This window comes from Sceloporus occidentalis, unplaced genomic scaffold (genome assembly GCF_023333645.1).
Source record: "Sceloporus occidentalis isolate IW3139 unplaced genomic scaffold, rSceOcc1.0.p SCAF_31, whole genome shotgun sequence".
NCBI classification, from domain to species: domain Eukaryota; kingdom Metazoa; phylum Chordata; class Lepidosauria; order Squamata; family Phrynosomatidae; genus Sceloporus; species Sceloporus occidentalis.
The window spans coordinates 12,060,129-12,078,587 of NW_028317011.1; the positions used below are offsets into that span (position 1 = coordinate 12,060,129).

The 18,459-nt window shown below is 39.0% G+C and overlaps 1 non-coding gene across 1 annotated transcript; it reads right to left on the reverse strand.

The window, feature by feature from the left end:
- Positions 1-1,004: 1,004 nt before the first annotated feature.
- Positions 1,005-1,136, reverse strand: LOC149298840 (small nucleolar RNA SNORA35). Its single transcript, XR_016272403.1, has one exon. It is a non-coding gene; the product is annotated as a small nucleolar RNA SNORA35 (small nucleolar RNA).
- Positions 1,137-18,459: the final 17,323 nt, after the last annotated feature.

Genomic DNA, 18,459 nt, shown 5'->3' on the forward strand with positions numbered 1-18,459 from the left:
CCACAATAAAAATTGTGTGTATGACTGTGTGATGAAGAAATTATACATGTAGAGAATTAAAAACTGCTTGGAACACCACCAATGATATTACTATCACATCTTATTGGAGGTTTTAATTATAAAAAAGGCCTATCATTTTTAATATGTTATTCACCTCCTTATTGGAACTTAGCCCTTTTATAACTAGATACAGGGCCGGCCCGACAATGGAGCCGAGTGGGGCAACCGCTCCAGGCGGCACTTTTGAAGGGGCGGCACTTTGCCGCCCCAAGCCCTAGTTTTTTTTAAACATTTTTAACGCGAAAGAGAAAGGGGCACCGATTATTATCCAGGGGCATCCATTATTTTGATCATATCATCTAATTTACTATAAAAAAATTAATAAAACATGGTGAAAATTTGAAAAAAAAACACCTTTTATGACTTTTATTTGAAAAATCTTTTACTCATCGACGAAAGCAAGTAAAAAAACCAGCTAAATAGATTCTACTATTTGTCCTGAGTTTAGAAATACCTAATTTTTTTATGTTTTTTTGCTGTTTTTTGTAAGTTATAGGGCAAGTAGCGTTTTATGATTTCCAAACCTTTCTTTCCAAATCTGGTCATTCTGCCTCCATCTCCTCTTTGGAACATCTTTGAAGCCGGTTAACTCAATTTATCCCCATGAAACCATATATTTTTGGAAACTAGACACTCCAAGGTATTTCAAATGCTGGTATTTTAACCCTTTCCATACACTTATACAACCACACTTTGTCAAACTTTGTAATAGTAATTTTTTTTTATTTTTTTTTCACACAAATTGGATTTTAGTTATACATATAAATATATATGGTATATGTCCCTGTCAAACAACACCCCAATATGTGTTCAGCAACATCTCCTGAGTACAGTGATACCCCACATGCATGGTTTGTCAGGTTGTGTGGGGGCTAAAAGGTAACATTTGGGACATGCGTAATTCACGGTTTCAATTTGAAATTTTGACATCCGTTAAAAACTTTTTTTGTACCCAACTTTCAGAAGGGGCAGGCTACAAGAAAGCCTGGCCTTTCTCCAAGAAGGGATTTGATCTAGCACCGTTAAGCGATTCCCTCATGCCATGGGAAAGACACAGAGGTCACTTGTCAGTGCAAATAAAGGCTCCAAAATGGTGCAGCAAAAAAAAAAATCTAAAAAGCAGTAAATGTACAAAAAATCTAAAAAAATATAAAAGTGGAGCAGGAACAAACAAACAAAAAAAAAAATGGGCAGCTGTGTGGTACAGCTTAAAGCAGTTACCAAGGCAGAGTGCAGGTTCTCCAGGGCAATCTGGACAGTAGAACGTGGTGTCCTTTCTTTGCCCCCTGCTGTAGCATACCTTGCATCTTTTTTGGGGACTCTGCTTCTTCTTTGTAGGAGGAAGTCTAAAAATAAAATGGGTAGCCCCAATTCTACTAGACTCTGTCACCGCCCGGGGAACAGGTGCATCTTGGTACAAGATACCCGAAATAACTTGAAGTTGAAACTGCAAAAAAGACAGTTGCATTACGGGATTTGCTTTTTTGTGCAACAAAAAAGCATTGTAGGTCGCAATTTGCATGATATAAATTGCAACCTTCTTGTACCAGGCCTTTGCCTTCCTCATAATGAGGTAGGGCTGTAGGAGTTGATCTGACAGACTCCACCCATGTTCTTATTATAGGCCCTGATGCACACTGGCTTTCTAGTGACCCCAGCTCTGCCACGGACAGAAACCTCCACAGTTTTCTCATCGTGGATGGTGGTCAGCATGCACACCTCTTTACTGTCCATGAACTTCAATGCCAAGAGCTCCTCTTGACGTAGAGCTGAGGTCTCCCCCTTTCATAGTCGGGTTTGTGCCAGATCTTGTGGGAAACCCACGCGGTTCTTTCTAATAGTACCGCAAGCTACTGTGTCAAAACAACACAGCAGCTTGAACAAAGGGACGCTTGTATAAAAGTTGTCAACATACAAGTGGTAGCCTTTGTTCATAAGTGGGAATATTAGGTCCCACACAATCTTGGCACTGGTGCCCAGATGTTCTGGGCAACCTGGAGGGTCAAGGTGGCTATCCTTTCCCTCGTATACCCGGAAAGCCTGAGTATACCCAGTCTCGCTCTCGCAGAGCTTATACAATTTTATGCCATACCTGGAGCGCTTGGAAGGAATATACTGCTTGAATCCCAACCTTCCTTTATACTTCATCAGAGATTCATCCACGCAGATATCCCTTCCAGGTGTATAAGCCTCTGCAAACTTGGCAACGAGATGGGTAATCAGGGGGCGGATTTTATAGAGCCTGTCAAACTGTGGGTGTTCCTTAGGGGGGCACAGGCTATTATCGCTAAAATGCATGAAATGAAGAATCATTTCATACCTTCTCCTACCCATGGACTGGGTGTAAATGGGGGTACTAAGGATGGGGCTGGTGCTCCAGTAGGAGCGGATGGACGTTTTTTTAATAATTCCCATCAGCATAGTTAACGCCCAGAATTTAATAAATTCTGGCACGTCAATGGGGGTCCATGGCTGCTTTGCAAAATAGGAGTCGGGGTTTGCAGCACGGTACTGCTGGGCATAAAGGTTTGACTGGGAGACAATGTCTCCCAAGATATCTTCTCCCAAAAAAATCTGCACAAACTGCAATGGGGTGAATCCTGTAACATATATTGATGCCAGGAATTGCAGTAAAAGGAGGGATAGCTGGCTTATACCTATTAGGTGCTACCCACTCCTCAGGTGCCCTGCCACCACTACTTGTGGCAGCGGACCCAGCAGCCACAGATACATCACTAGATGTATCTGTGAACTGACCAACATCAAAATCTGACGCTGTGTCAGTGGCCTCAGAATCTGAGGCCAAAAAATCATACGCCTCCTCCGCAGTATACCTGCGCTTCATCATTAACCCCTAGCCGGTAAAATGAAAAATAAAATATATATAAAAAAATACAGTAAGCAAAAAAGGTGCTAAAAATAATAAAACAATATAAAATAAACCTGAAAAAAATGTAAAAACAGTAAGGAAGGGGTTAAAAAGAAAAAGAGGGGCTCTTATAAGAGCCTTTTGTGTAAATGTTTATTTTTGATAAGATTTTATCAAAGTGTACCTGCTTTCTCACGATCTGTCTCTCTCCCTCACTAAAAGCAAGTGATGGAGGGAGGCAGATCTTTACCGGTCAAAGGCAATGTTTATAAACATTGCCTTTGACTGAGCAAATCAAGATCACTCTCCTGAGTGATCTTTAGGCTTTGGGTGTCAATCAATTAGGGCTGCAACAACTAATCGATAAAATCGATAATAATCGATAATGAAAATCGTTGCCAACGAATTTCATTATCGATTAGTTGAATCGATTTTTATCGATTATAAAATGAGGGTTTTTTCAGAGCAAACGCTCTGAAAAATACCCCTCATTATATAATCCGTTTAGTCTGACTAACAGCAGCAGCTCCTACTTACCAGTCCCTCCCTGTAATCACTGTGACAACTGGCCCCGCCCCTTCCTTCTCCCAGAAGGCCAGAACCACATGGCTGTGACACTCATCTAACTGTAAGTATAAAATTAACATTTGGGCTGCTGAAAGTTAGGGGAGGTGGGGGTTAATTTAGGGATAGTTATGGTTAATGGGGTGTTTAGGGGCAGCTATGGTTAATGGGGTGTTTAGGGTTAATTTAGGGGCAGCTATGGTTAATGGGGTGTTTAGGGTTAATTTAGGGGCAGTTATGGTTAATGGGGTGTTTAGGGTTAATATAGGAGCAGCTGTGGTTAATGGGGTGTTTGGGGTTAATTTGAGGCAGTTGTGGTTAATGGGGTGTTTAGGGTTAATTTAGGGGCTGTTGTGGTTGATGGGGGTCTTTAGGGTTAATTTAGGGGATGCTGTGGTTAATGGGGTGTTTAGGGTTAATTTAGAGTAGTTGTGTTTGATGGGGTATTTAGAGTTAATTTAGGGGTAGTTATGGTTAATGGGGTGTTTAGTGTTAATTTAATGATGAGGACTGAGGGTTAATTTAATAAAGTTAACTTAAGGCGCAGTTAGAGGTAAAGGGGGGCAGACTAAGGAGAATCTAAATCATGGGGGCAGTGAAGATTAACCCAGTACTTATTTATAAAAGTATGGTGTCAGTGTGATGCGAACAGGTCTGTGACTCTGAGGGGACTATGAGATATCTGGGGGTATAAGGCATATCTGGGGAGGATGGAGTGACATATCTGGGGGTATAAGGCATATACGATATATAAGGCATATGTGGGGAGGGCAGCGTGGCATGTCTGGGAGGCAGTGTGGCATGTCTGGGGAGGATGGAGTGGTGTATCAGGGGGTATAAGGCGTATCAGGCACAGTGGCATATGTGGGGGTAGAGTGGAGTGGAATATGTGGGAGGCAGCGTGGCATATGTGGGAGGCAGCATGGAGTGGAATATGTGGGAGGCAGCGTGGAGTGGCACATGTGGGAGGCAGCGTGGCATATGTGGGAGGCAGCGTGGAGTGGCATGTCTGGGAGGCAGCGTGGCAAGCCTGGGCTCAAATGTGCATGTGGGAGGCAGCGTGGAGTGGAATATGTGGGAGTCAGCGTGGCATATGTGGGAGGCAGGGTGGAGTGGTATATGTGGGAGGCAGCGTGGAGTGGCAAATGTGGGAGGCAGCGTGGCATATGTGGGAGGCAGCGTGGCATATGTGGGAGGCAGCGTGGAGTGGTATATGTGGGAGGCAGCGTGGAGTGGCATATGTGGGAGGCAGCGTGGAGTGGCATATGTGGGAGGCAGTGTGGAGTGGCATATGTGGGAGGCAGCGTGGAGTGGCATGTCTGGGAGGCAGCGTGGAGTGGCATGTCTGGGAGGCAGCGTGGCAAGCCGGTGCTCAAATGTGCATAAATTGGGGGGGCTGGTTGGGAAATAAAGACAAGAAATGCATTTTATCAGTTTGGTTTTTTTATTCTGCGTTTGTATTTAACATCATTTGTTTATTAAATTATTTTAAATAAATGAAAAATGTACATTCATTTTTTTATCCGATTAATCGATTAATCGAAAAAATAATCGGCCAACTAATCGATTATGAAAATAATCGTTAGTTGCAGCCCTACAATCAATGGATGCTGATAGCATCCAGCAACACCCCCTGAGTGATGAAAGCGATTTGTAATCGCTTCTGAGGCTACTGCCAGGAGAAGGGCAGCGCCATCTTGGAAGGCAAGGTAAGCATGGCGGCTCCCTGCCACTAGAAACTTAGTTTAAGAAACGATCAAAGGTCGTTTTTTCCACTAAGTTGGTGTTCTTGAAATGCCTCGATATCGAGGCATTTCAGTAACACCAACTTAGTGAAGGAAACGATTGCCGATCGCTTCCTAAACAATTTTACCGGCGGCATGGCGCCGCCATTTTTAAACGAAACGCCGTCTTTTTTAACTATTATAAACGCTCCGGGGAGGGATCTAACCGCTCCCCGGCGTTTTTTTTCTGTGTTGCTGAATGCCTCTATGTCGAGGCATTACAGCAACACCATCTGAATGAAGAAAGCAATCTTTGATTGCTTTCTGAAAAAATTTAACGCCATGACGTGTCAGGCACGTCATAGGTCGTTAACTGACTGTTTTGCATGACGTGCCTGACCCGGCAATGGACGTTAAGGGGTTAAAGGGCTACTAGTATGACATAATATACATAATATAATTCATACAACTGCATATAAGTCATCTGTATGTGCTGTAAAAATCAACCTCCTTATTGTGTTGCCGGTTACAAATAATAGAGTATCAGATTTGTTGCTCTTGACCATGTACCAGAACAAGTCAGAGGAAGGGGCAGCTCTAAATTTATCCTTCAGAGGGATACTTTTTGGTTTCAACTTTGGACTGCACAGCCAATAGGGGATTAAATAATATTAACCCACTGACAGAATGAACCCCTGGGACCCATGTAAGGGGCGAGCTCTGGGCGGGTGGCTTTTTACTTAATTTAAATATGTACAAGATAGTCATAAAGGAGACTAGATGGACTGAATATTTCTACTCTGTCGTCAAATTCTGTTTCTAGACACAATTGTTCTTTTAATTATAGAATACCAAAATCCTAAAATAAAGCAAAACTGTTTTTATTTTACTGTCTTCTCTTTAAAATATGCCTCATAAGGCTTCCTAAATAAACTCAGCAGGAAAGATGATGGATACGTGGCTACTGAGAATGTTAAGTTGTCCTGGCCTACGGTGGAGAGATTCACAAATCATGTGCCATTGAAACAAGAATTTTGGCAGTTTGCCATCAATTAAGAAATAGGTTGAAGCATTGTAATGAAGTAATTATTCAGGGCAATGAAGTGTATACATCGTAAATTAACCATGACCTAAGCTTCATGTGTTTTTAAGTGAAAAAAAAATTCCAGCAACAATAACAGTACTGATATTTAAATAGGCAAGAAACTCTACTGCATTTAAGCACTTCCAAAGATCAAACAAGGTTTGGGCTTTTAACAGTAATCACAATTGATGGGCCAAATGTTTCTGCCATCAAACTCATTTTTAGAAGCCTAGCTTATATAATATATATATATAATATATATATATTTTGCAACCTTCAGGTGCCAATGCAAGCCGTCATAACATACCGTATTTGCTCGATTATAAGACGAGGTTTTTTCCAGAGCAAATGCTCTGAAAAATACCCCTCGTCTTATAATCAGGGTCGTCTTATAATCAGACCTCAAATAGGTCTGATTATGAGACTAAGATCCAGATCCCCCGCAGCGATGCAGAGGACCTGGATCCTCCTGTGTTAATCCCCCCCCCCCAACTTACCGGTGCTTCTGAGTCCCCGGTGCTTAGTCCGGGCTGCGTGTAGAGCTCTACGCGATACAATCGCGTAGAGCTCTACACGCTTCCCGGACTAAGCACTGGGGACCCAGATGCAGGGGACCTGGATCCTCCTGTGTTAACCCCCGACCCAATTTACCGGTGCATCTGAGTCCCCGGTGCTTAGTCCGGGCTGCGTGTAGAGCTCTACGCGATTGTATCGTGTAGAGCTCTACGCTCTACACGATACAATCGCGTAGAGCTCTAAACGCTGCCCGGACTAAGCACCGGGGACTCAGAAGCACCGGTAAGTTGGAGGGGGGGGGCATAACACAGGAGGATGCAGGGGACCTGCATCCTCCTGTGTTATGCCCCCCCCTCCAACGTACCGGTGCTTCTGAGTCCCCGGTGCTTAGAGCTCTACGCGATTCGCGTGGAGCTCTACATGCTGCCCGGACTAAGCACCTGGGGCTCAGATGCAGGGGACCTGGACCCTCCTGTGTTATGCGCCCCCCCCCAACTCAGAAGCACCGGTAAGTTTGGAGGAGGGAGGGGGAGTGTTAAATGTGGGTTTGAGGCATTTCTGGAGGCAGAGTGCTCTGTGAAATGCCTTTTAACCCCTTTAATGCCACTCTGCCTCCTGAAATGCCTTAAACCTCCCTATATGCCACTCTTCCCCATAATATGCCTTTTAACCCTCTAAGTGCCAGAGTGGCATATAGGGTTAAAAGGCATATCATGGGGCACAGTGGCATATAGGGTTAAAAGGCATATTATGGGGCACTGTGGCATTTAGAGGGTTAAAAGGCATATCATGGGGCACAGTGGCATATAGGGGGTATAAGGCACTTCTGGGGCAGATGTGCATAACTGGGGGACAGGTTGGAAAATAGAAGGAAATAAAACCAAAATATTTTTCTCAAGCATAGCTTTTATTAAAAAAAGTGTTTAAATGAATTAACATTTACTGGTAAAACTTTTTTCCTATAGGGTCGTCTTATATTCAGGCTTTTTCTTTTTTTCCTAAATTAATATTAAGATTTGGGGGGTCGTCTTATAATCAGGGTCGTCTTATAATCGAGCAAATACGGTATATTATAAATCACGTCTATACAACAGAGCAAGAATGCTGTCCCTCTAGGCACTTTCTGGAAAGCCATCAGCCAGAGAAAAAACATCTTTCGTCTGCATAACATCATCAGATAAAAAATATACTCAATATTTCATTACAAGACAGCATGTGGCATTTATTTAATTAATTGCACTGGTTCATTAGTTTATATTGACAAAACAAGCAGGGTGTTCACAGAGCATAAATCCCACATCAAAAGCATATCATTTAACCCCTTCAATCCCAGGGGTTTTTGGTACCTCAAAGCCCAGAGCAATTTTGCCATTTTTGGGGTATGTCGGTTTAGCGATGATTCTCTTTTCCTGTGAATAGTGTACCCATGTAAACTATATATTGTTTTTTCAAGGAGAGATAGAGCTTTCGTTTGATAGTTGGATGATTAGCTGAAAATTTAGAATGAGTAATTTAGTAAAAACTAGCGAAGATTAGAAAATTAAACTAATTTTTTTTACATTTTCCCTCTGAATCGTCACAAAATTAGGTAAAGTGATGGAAAATCCCCTCCAAGTTTATCAATTCAGGTGTCCTGATTTCAGAAATACCTAATTTATATAGATTTTCCAGACTTTCCCAGCACCAGGGAGCATACTATAAGGTGTACAATTTTGTATAATTTTTATGCCTATGGCTTAACGGGTTTGGGGGTTGTGAACAGGGGCAGAAGGGTTTTTTTATTATCTTTTTTTATATATTTTTTTTTTAATTTAATTTTTTTTTACATTTTTTTTAATTTTTATATATTATTTTTACACAGAAATGGTTAGAGGTCCTCCTAGAGACCTCCTGAACATGCCAGTGATGTCACAATGACATCACAGCTCACATTATAATTTTTTTTTGTATTATATATTTTATTATTTTAATGATTTATTTAATATTATTTTTTAAATGAATTAACTTTTTTTTCTGCTTTTCTCTTTCTCTTTCTCCCGTCCTGGGAGGGGGAGTGAGAGAGAATCTTATCTTCCCAAGAACCCCAAGATATACGTAATTCGTTCAGTTTTGAAGAGAATGGCCTAGTTTAATAACTAGTATTTATGTGTTTTGATCATGGTGGCATTTTAACTGTCCTGAAATCAATTTCAAATGTGTGGAAGAGATTAAGAATACTTGAACCTTTAAATTATTATTAATATATTGATTTAAGTGTGTTTCTATCTTCTTATGTAATCATTTTTTATTTTTAATCAATAAAACATAATAATTTAGTTATTTGCATTGGATGTATCTTTCAATGCATTATTCATACTCACTACTTTTGCTATGTGGCACTTGCCACTTTCCTGCACCTACCAACAAAAGAATTAACACACGTTATGGTTTATAATCATTTACAACCCTAGAAAGCTTTTAAAATATTGTTTAGATTTAGCATAGTACAACTTGTGAAAATAAAAATCTGCAAGTTTCATAAAATATTTAGATGAAATAACACAAAATATGCCTTTGCAAAATGGTTCCAAATGTTTGATACTTGCCTTACCTCCTGCTGAGATGGAATTTCTACCAAGATATTTCAAGCCCTCTATCTAATAACAAACTATTATATTTATTTTCTTTTGATTTTTTTAACCCATGCATCCTGACATTTGTCCGGATCATTATTCAAAACTATATGCAGTGCTTCTTACAGTACATACATACAGTATTGAACTAGAATTGACAGGCTAAGCCGAACTATTAAGGCCCTTCTTGCAACTTTACATCTGAGGCTAACAGCACAGAAAGCTTCTTTGATCTATAGCAGGGGTCTCCAACCAGCGGCCCTCCAGCTGCTGCAGGACTACATCTCCCATACTCCTCAACCAGCCCATTAGTTGAAAGAGCATTATGGGAGATGTAGTCCTGCAGCAGCTGGGGGGCCGCAGGTTGGACACCCCTGATCTATAGTGTAAAGCCACCAGTCCTGAATGTTTGGTGGATGTATGAGTGCTGCATCCGATGGAATCTGCAGATTTAATGCAGAGAAACATGTATTCTCTTCCTAGGATGTTCAAACACTTCTGAGTGAGCTCTCATGAGACTCTGGAGGATGCTCACTGGCATGGATAGCATGATCTGCCTCGATCATCTGAATTTCTTTTGCCCTTTAAAAGTCCCAGAAGCTGACACAAAGAAGATTGATGGATAGTTTTATAAAGTGTTCCATTCTTCCAGAGATTTTGGCTCTAGGGAAAAAAAGAGCATTGTGATTGTAGACACGCAAGCTCTTGAGGTCAACACACTGAATCACTTACTAAAAAATCCTTGCAGAAAATCTAGGATTTGTACAGGATGACAAGTTGTGGCATCCAAGTAGTTTTCAAAATCGCAGAGAGAACCTTTACCAAGCTGATCTCCATAATTTGTTTTGCTGTGCCCTCAGCAAAGTCCTTTCAACATCTAGGTCATAGATTTAAAAAGGCCTGGCTTTGGATGCATAACTTGTCCTTGGAACAATGGGATGTTCATTTTGGACAAAGGTAGGCTCTGTGGAAAGTTGAGGAAGCTCTTTATACCAACAGCCCCTTGTGCAGTCTGTTGCTGTAAGAATCTTCAATAATGTGACCTTCAATAAGAAATATTCATCAGAACTGTTAGGGGGAATTGGAAGAAAAACAATAGGCCAGATGGCATATCTGTTCTTGAACCAGTGATATTTACAGCCAAGGGCTTGTATTGAGCAATGGGGGAGAAAAAAAATAACAAGCTTCTTATTCTTGAAACCATTAGATATACTTCCAGTAGACCTAACTGTTCTAATACATTGAAAAATAGCAAATTCCTATTTTCCTGGCTGAATGACAGTTCCACTGCTGCCTGATTTAGTTGACCATGAATGTAGAGGCTCTGAGCTACTGCAGGTGTGATTTTCCCAGGTAAAATAACCATTTGCTAAGATGGTGCAAAATAACCTCTTATACTCCCTTAAGTGGACAATAATTCAAGGTTACATGGTGTTAATTATTTTTTCTTCTGAGACCACACTCCAACTGAATAAGTAGTGACTGTTTTCCAGGTGAGTCTGAGATTGCGACGATTCTGCCACTTATATGAGCCAAGCAAAGCACGTCCAGTGAAAGAGCACAAACCCACATAAGACCTGCATAAGTACAACATGTCATTGTTGCATATTGGGTCATCTTGTGGTGAGGAGGAAGCTGACAGGAACTGCAGGAGAAGTAAAGAAAAGAAACCTCTGTCCCTCTGACAGTCCCTCAACTACCAGGAAGACAGTATGTGGGTGCCAAAACTTACTTAGGTCTGTCAGATAGGAATTCCTAGTCCCCCCAGTACCATTAGGCAGGCTAGGGTCATAAGGTTGCCAATGTTAATTTGTTTTTCACATGTAACAAAAATGTATAAACATAAAATGATCTAAACATAGCTTTAGGAAATTGAGGTATCTTTAGGCATTTCAGTGAAGTATAATAAAAATGAAATCATGTTGTGCATTCCTATGGTGTTCATCACCTATTTAAAATGCCAATTAAAACTATTCAGTCTCCTGTGTTTTCCTTTATCTTACATCCCAGTGGTCCTGACATTATTTTTGTGATCACCAGGCTTATCTTGTACTCTCAGGGATTCTTTTCCTTGCAAAGATAAGAACAAATGAAATTTAATTTCCACACTAATCACTATTGTTAAGCCCAACTCCCTTAAGAAACACAATAATCACACATTGCAGAGAGTGTTAAAGTGACTTGGACTTAATAGGGCAAAAGGCCAAGATGCCCTTTGTCTTATTGAGTGCATGAAATAGGTAATTGCTTTTCTCAAACATTTTTGTTAGTTGCTATGTTTTAAATAAAATAGATCTGGAAAAATACAAGGGCATAACAAAGCAACTTATGATATTCCAAAGTCTTCTGGTGCATCCACATGCAGTAGTTGGTTTAGCATGATGAAACTATTGGTCCTTGGGAGCTGAAGAGCAATGTTTGCCCATTATTATTATTATTATTATTATTCATTCAATCAGTGTTACCATGGATATATTTTTGTGTGCCTAGTGCATCTTATACGTTTGCCCTTACACTTATTGTGAGTATATACTATATAGATAGTAAACTTGTTTGAGCGCCGCACTCCTCATCTTTTGTTTCCGTCAGTCCAGAAGTTATGTGATTCTCTAGTTGAGTGCCAATTGTACAGCACTGCGGAATATGATGACATCGTATTAATGAATAAATACAAATAAGTTTGGTACTAAATGTTCATGTACTGAAACAGTGGGATTATTCCAACAAAAACTCTTGGTGCTCTGTCATGTTTGTAAAACAAAATAGATGATATGTGAAATGCTCCAAAAAAAAAAAGAATTTCCCCCTTATTTGGCAACATTAGATGTTCTGTTTCTAACACTCTGGATAATTTTGGTTTCGAAAAATGTGAAACGTAAATTGGTCTGTAATTAAACTATTTGTTTTCACAACTAATGCCTTATTGACAACATCTTTCATTGCTCTTACTTGTGGTAGTTATTATATGTAGTTATACAATTATGTATTCTCTTGAGAGTAAGTCTTGTGGGAGATAAACTGTAACACATGGAGCGAATAACAAGAAATGGTCCAGGGTATTATAGTCTAGAACTATGTTGAAGAAACTGGATATCCTAATAATCTTCTTTTTTATTAATTTTTTATTTCTTATAAAGGTCTCCCCTCTAAAACATTCATTTTAGATACAACGCCTCTGCTTCTTTTTTATACCAACGTGTTGTGTAGCAGTCGAATTCCAAACTCCATCTTGCTTAGTAGTCTTTTTTTCCCAATGCAATGTATTAATTTGCTTTTAAATCCCAATTATTAAGTACATTGCACTCATTATCATTGGGTTAATTCACTGGAGCCTCAACCCTCTTCTAATTTAGTGCAGCTCTCTACCCCTAATTAATATTTCCTTAAATAGATGTTGCCCTCAATATAGTTTAACTGCTACGTTAAAAAAATGTTCAGAGATTTTCTTTTAATCTATGAGAGTAAATTAAACTGTCATTATTTCTGCAAATCTATTGTTTAACTTGGAAAATAGGAAAATAATATTACAGCGCCAGTATTAGGCCTGTGAGGATTTGTGTTTTTTGTGTATTTTCGGCTCAGACTGGAAGCATATAATCTACTCAACAAGAGCAAGAAGTAAAAGCATTTGGGTCATATGAAAACAGGGCTGTCAAATCCAAAGAGCAAGTGAGTGCATTTATAGCATTCAAAATGACTTAAAGTATTCACAGTTAGACTTTTGAATGTTTTTTAAAAAAAAATAAAAAAATTGCGGGGCTAGACAATAAATCTAATAAATAATTAAATGCCTTTAATAAAATTGAAAGATTTGGTGCTGATTTTTCAACGCAGCCTATAAGCTATGTAGGTACAATGGTTTTTGAAGAGCAAGTGTAATAACCGTAGCAATAAATGGGACGTTACTTATGAATATATAACATTTAGCATTCTTCACTATAACTGTTCTTTATTCATTACCTCCAATGAATCTTAACAGTAGACATTTCTCCTTTTGCTACAGGCATATGACAAAAGGCAATTAATATTAAATGAAGCTGATCAGTAGTATTGTCATTTACTTAGTTACTTACTTGATCAAATATTTTTTTTATAAGTGTTATGACTTCTATATTGGCACCAAAATAGCCACTGGGTTGTGCGTAGACATAGACTAAGCATTAAAGAGTCGCTGGTATAGTTAAACTGATGGTTATTCATTCACTAACATTGGTTTAAGAAAGGTGGCTAAGGTCATTTGTTATGTGAAAATAGCTATAGCATTTAAGTGGATCTATCTCAGAAAATAGAATAGAACTGTAAAAATGTATGGGTCAAATTCACATTAAAGGTGTTTTACAGAGGTAAATGATTAGGGTGTATGCCAGGGGCGTCCAACGTGCGGCCCTCCAGCTGCTGCAGGACTACATCTCCCATAATGCTCTTTCAGCTAAGGGGCTGGTTGAGGAGTATGGGAGATGTAGTCCTGCAGCAGCTGGAGGGCCGCACATTGGACGCCCCTGGTGTATGCTCTTATATAAGGAAAAAAGGTATTTGGTTAAAATCTTTTCTACTTCATCCATAGTTGTTATATTAATCTATTTGTACATTTTGTTACTTAGACTACATATGTGTTGTCAGACTCTGTTAAACATTGCACCATTTTTTTTTAAATGTGCCCTAATATTTGAATTAAATTGTAGGCATATACTTTATTTTATTCTTATTTTGTAAAATCATTAATCTCAAATAAATATTCTCAAGAATCTCCTACTATATGATATAGCTAACTCTAGAACTGGTGTACTGTACATACTCTTTTTTGGAAGACTATCTAAATCCATTTGTCATCATTAGATCTCAATTGCCCATTAAGTCTATGATTAAACACAATTCTTCTTCAGAGCAAAAGCATTATCATCACAATCATTTGTTAAAGATTAAGTCTTATTTTGTCTCCTAAACCATTTTACAACATTTTGATCCTCAGCAGCAACTATTATAATTGTCTCTAGGGTATAATTAATGGAATTACATTTGCACTAATAAAATATTTTGTGTCTGCAATATGTATATGCCATTGTTAAATTGCAGTCTTAGTTCTACTATATTTTTTTCTGTTACAACTTTTTGTGAGAGCAAGTGTTTTTTTTTCTTAATTATTTTAGAATATTTTTTACATGCCCACTTCTAATATTGCTGTTGATATGGTGTTTTTCCCATGTTTACATTATATAAAAAGTGACTGATATGCTGTGCTTTTCTCCTTTTTTGAAATAAAGGAGTGTTTGATAGAAATAAATATGAAGGGCATGTGTCTAAATCTCTATATCTCTATAGTAATAGCATAATTCCTTCTACTATGATATCTAACAGAGCACAATGAGGGTGTGCATAGTTTTATAATATAATATATATAAAATAATCCCCAAAATTTTTTCCTTTAGAATAGTACTTAATGCAGGGGGAAAAAAACAGAAAAAAGGGGATAATATATTGTAGCAATATAGTTAAACATCCTATACTCCATTAGATATTTTCACCATTGAAATGCATTCACACAATAATGAGCGCTATATATCCAGTTTAAGAGATATAATGCAGGGTTGAAAGAGAGATTTCATTTACTGCTTATCGTCCCCAGAAATAGTTTTATTCAAAATGCAAAGTAGGACTATGGCATCTAACAGGTTTATTAAGCATATGCATCAGTGGCACTTAAGCAGACAAATCATAAACTCAGAAATTCCACTATGTCAACCCATTCACACCAGCTCCTGCTATTTGACATTCATATATTTGAATGTCTTGTATTAAAGACAAAAATTATAATTTCTCATATTATGCCCTTAATTGGCAAACCTTTCAGCATTATTGTCAATCTAAAATTGTAATATTACCCTCTGCTGCAAGTGATTTGGTTGTATTTGTATCCATCTTCAACAAAGGAGGATAAGCTCCCCTTATGGAGATATAAATGATCTTCCACATGCCTTGAGCACGTTAATATAACATATTTTACAATTGTTTTTACAATATTTTACTAGATGTACTGGTAAGTACTGGTCATCATCAGACCTATCTCAGATATATTATATGAAGTGCTTGATGCCAGAATACTCTATAAGTTATTAGTAAGAGTATAACTTTAAGCATGTTACAATAGAAGTTACATGCAAAGTGCTGTTATAATCAGGTTAAATGCAGCTAAGTTGGCTGTTGAACAGTTTGGGGTCAAATATGCATCATGTGTAAATATTCTGCATCATTTTGTTAAAGTAAATTTCTTTAGTGTACAATAACCTTTATGGTTATTTTTTAAGCCAAATTATCCCTTTTAGATGTTTTTGTTACCGGGAACTTGGCAAAGATGTCCATGATACTTTAATGCATCAAATAGATTTGGTCAATATGTCAAACTGTCATGTATATAATGGAGTAGTATTGCAAATTTACCAAATTTTGCTAAATTTGGCTATTCATACGAAGCACCGAAAACAAGGCTAGACCCCTCACGAAGAAAAATGAAGGAAAAAGCTCCAAATTTTCAACCAATATTCATAGATCCACCTTTACACACACACTCACTCTCTCACACTCGTTCACTCTCTCTGTGGCGTCGGCAGTCTGCCCCCCCTATTGAAACGCTGTCTTTTCTTGTTGTGCAGCCATGATAGACACGGAGGAGAGGGAAGGGCGCAAAGCGGTCGCTCAGGAATACGTTTTCAGCAGCCGCTCGGCACCCCTCATTCTCCTCCGCGAGGCCTCTGCTTCAGCAGTGAAGCAGCGCGCACCGCCACAGAAAAGCGAGACAGAGGTCTTCCACTCCCACCGCCGGACTTCTACAAGGTAAGTGAACTACAAAGGGGGGGAGAGGGGGTAGATAATGTGAAGGGAGGGAGAGGGGTTAGATAGTGTGAAGGGAGAGAGAGGGTAGATAGCGTGAAGGGAGGGAGAGGGGGTAGATAGCAAAAAGGGAGGGTAGCAAGAATATTGAAATATAGTCAGAATGAGTGAGAATGAATAGATTAATGTGTGGATGCATTGTGTGAATGAGTGAGAGAATTCATGGATTTGTGAGAATGCTTTAATGAATATGTGTAAATAATTGTGTGAAAGAAAAAAAGGTTGTGTGAATAAATTGGGTGAAAGAATGATTGTGTGAATGAAAGTGAATTAGTGAAGGACTGTAAAAAGTGTTTGTGTGAATCATAGGTATATAATTTATTTGTGAAAAAGCAAACATGGCACAAGCGGGGTATTCATGGGACAAAGATGGCACAGGTAGGGTTTTTATGGGACAAAGATGACACAGGGCGGGCTGTTTGGGGACAATGTTGACTCATGCTGTGCTGTTTGGGCAGTGTAGATGCCAAGGCTGGACTTTGGTGTGTGCAACCTGTGATCTATGCCTGTAATCTAGGGGGTTTATATACCTTTAATGCTGAGTTTTTATTTGAATTCCAATTGATCTATACCTGCAAAGCTGTTTTTTCCTATTTTGATGATCTATATCTGCTATGCTATATTTCCATACATTTTTATATACCTGCAAATACAGGGTTTGTATTCCTTAATTAGTTGATCAACACCTGCAGTGCTGTTTTCATGTTGCTTATTTGATCTATACCCCAGTGCTTAGTTTACATGTGATTTCCAGTTGATCTATACGTGCAATGCTGGGTTTGTGTGTTCTGTTGATCTATACCTGCAATGCTATGTTTAACTGCAAATACAGGGTTTTTATGTCTTATTCAGTTGCATGTGCTGTTTCCATGTGTTTATTTGATCCATACCTGAACTACAGGGAGTAAGCAAAAAAGAGGTGTGGTTGGGATGATTACGGGTGAGACAACCTCTCAAAGTCAAGGTAGGGTCAGAAGGAGACTGCACTGACATTCAGTCTTCCCCTAATCTATGGTCAGTATGGCAAATTTTTTTGGTGTGGTAGCGGATGAGTGATTACATGCTAGGGAGCGTGGAATGGGGCCCATGAAAATGCTTGGGGTAGCGTCCAGCAGGGTGTAATATATATATATATATATATCGGCAGCAGAGGCTAATATTAAAGAATGCAAAATAACTGCCAGTTCAGCTGTTATTTTTAAATCATATTTCATGTATATGTAGCGTTTTATAAGTGCCCCCCCTACTTTGGTCCCTGTCCCCCCATGTGTCCCCCCTAAATATGAAAGTTGGAGACGCCACTGCTCACTCTCTCATGCTCTCTAAATGTTCCCCTACCTTCTCTTCTGTCCACTTCCGCTTCTTCCGACAACCTCCTCTTCCGCATCCTCTTCCGCATCTTCTTCCTCATCTTTTTCTGCATTTTCTTGTGCATTTCTGTCTTTTTTCTTCTCTTTTATCTTCAATCTTTAATCTTCTTTCTTCTTCGGACATAACCCAGCAACTTCCACCAAGATGGTGGCAATGCCATGAAGACCTCCTTAATCCTCCAATAGAGGAAGAGGACGTCACCGCGGTGCTGCCATTTTGGCGGAACTGGCAGGGTTATGTCCACGTAGATGTGAAAGAAGAATAAAGATTGAAGATAGACTAGAGAAGGTGCAGAAGAAAAAGATGCGGAAGAAGAAGCCGAAGTGGTCGGTGGAGAAGGTAGGGAAACATTTAGAAATAAGTGTGAAAACAAATGGGCCAAAAATGAACATGTTGCACATGTATACAACATAATTGTGACTACTAATCTTTTTTGTATTCATTAAAAGAGTTCTGTCATGGCAATGCTGTAGGGTTCACCTAAGGACAAGCTATCACCAAAGTAATTAAAAAAGTGGAGTTTGAATATATTACCTTTTTCCTTATAGATTAGCTTAATGTTTGCTGAGAAATTGTTAAAGATGTAGTATATTTTATCCATTATAATTACTTCCTGCACTATGTAACTTGAGGAAATTAATCTATACATTGTTAGCTTAATTTCTACATGAAGAATAAAAGTATACACTCAAAAAAATAATAATTGCAAGTGTCCATTTTCATACTGTACAACAGGTAACAAAAATAATAATAATAAAACAATAGCAGAATTTC